The sequence below is a fragment of the Artemia sp. Qi Xiang Cuo genome, unplaced genomic scaffold, assembly GCF_049724085.1.
Source record: "Artemia sp. Qi Xiang Cuo unplaced genomic scaffold, ASM4972408v1 HiC_scaffold_3095, whole genome shotgun sequence".
NCBI classification, from domain to species: Eukaryota; Metazoa; Arthropoda; class Branchiopoda; order Anostraca; family Artemiidae; genus Artemia; species Artemia sp. Qi Xiang Cuo.
In genome coordinates, this window is record NW_028300490.1 from 90,739 (window position 1) to 92,827 (window position 2,089).

The following is a 2,089-nucleotide window of genomic DNA, read 5'->3' on the forward strand; positions in this document are numbered from 1 at the left end:
CACATAGAATTCTTCTGTTTCGTATTTTAGGTTATTGTACCGTCACTGGCAATGGGTAGATAATTACATGTAATTAGTGCTGAGCCAATTGTTATTGCTAGAGGTTCACCCTATTCACTTCTTAGTGTTAACTGACAGAGTTCCAAATACGAAGTGTTTACAGGAACATACTTAAGATGCTTAATATTATAGTGATGAACAAGTTCATGAGTTGTTTTTCTTTCAAGAACATGTAGGAGGGGGACATTTGAATTACCGACTCTCGATGTTTCCACAAAGGATGCATAGAGAAATATGCAAGAGTTCGAGGCAAAACCAGGTGGATAATCAGCAAAAATAACTTGATCCATCCCGTAAACGGTGCCAGCATTTTTCCCAATGATCATATTTTGTTTAAAGCCAAGAACATCTCTCAGATCATCATTGAGAATAATTATTTCAGTTTCAAGATGTGAGATAATGTAAATCTTACTAAATTCAAATGAATAATAAAAATGGAATGTACAATTCCTACGATGTGAGATTTTTCTATTGACTGTGAGAAACAAGTCCGTCATACCACCATATTCGATATATTTCAATTTGGCATGCCGATATTCACTAGATTTAAGTGCTTCAACCCATTCATAGTTGACATAGTTCAACCCCTTCATAGTCCAATCGAGTGGTATATCTTTTATATCATACACACGATCATTTCTCAGGATGTCATAGGTATTTTTGAGAATACAGTCGACAAGAGCCACTTCATATGCACCGTCAAATTTGATGGCGGGGGAGAGTTTTGTCCAAGAATCACTTGTCGTATTCAAGTCGTTGTAGAGAGGATCGGAAACGTTGGACAAGAAAGTTACATAGAAATCATGTAGCATCGTCAATATCTTCAACACCGATCCAAGAATCAAAATCAGAGTTTTATCCTAGCCACTGAACAAGTTTCTGTTTCTTACCACTGCGAGTACGAGTCTTTAATATCTTTTCAATTTAGTAGATTTCACTACTATTTTTAACTATTTGCAGTTCATAGTCATAAAAGCCAAGGAGAATCTCTTCATCTTTGGTATCACGCAGGCGATATATTATGGGTTTAGTGTCTAGGATTTTTGCCACTTCCAAAAGTTCCGTAGACCATAATTTAGTCCCTTTTTAAAATACATTATTTCTTCTATCTATTCAAACAGCATCACCAAAATTGAATTTTTTTTTCTTCTTGACAGTTGTTTCATATGAATATTGTTTAAAAAAAGTGACAACTGTATCATAATCAGAATGGTGAACTTCCGTTGGCGTAGAGTTGGACAATGATCGATGAGGTCGTTGATTAAAAATCAACATGATTTTATCTACATCATGAATAAAAGCCGGTGTATTTTTCAATGTACTATATCTTGAAATTAAAAGTAGAACATTTCTTATTAATCGTCCGGCCATTGTAGCCTTTATATGACTGTGACTGTGAAAGAGAAGCGCACTATATTTCTCTAGTACATTTGCAACATGAGGATTAACAAATTCACTACCGCGATCTGTTTGAATTTTTTATATGAATCCTGTTCGAGAATACTTTCAAAGGCCTGATCAACTTCAACGCCTTTCTTTGGCCTCAATTCAGTGGTATTTGTATATCAACTAAAAACACGGTTTGCTAGAACAAAGTAGTAGTACGGTTTATTTTGACTACATTGACTTTGGTATAGAGTCGGGAGATCTGCTTTCATTATTGGGAATGAGAAAAAGGTTGCATTTTTTCGGGACTTATTGGTACGAAGCACATTATTCCTATTTTTAGTTTAACTTCATTAAATTTGTAGATAGTCTTGGACACTTTTAGTGTGAACACCCTTGACCTTGGAAAGAGTGGTAGGGGAACTTAAACTCCACGCCTCACCAATATTTTCATAAACATCTTTGAGAACTTCAACAATTTTGAACGTAAACACGTTGTGCAACGTCCGCCACCTTTTCGTGGACTGGCTGTCGGTGGTGGTGGTGGTGGTGATGGTGACGTTGACCTGATACGTCTTCACTTTTGTCTAGCTATCAGGGGTGTGTTAGTGTTTTCCAAAATTGATTTAAAATCTTCTTCTTC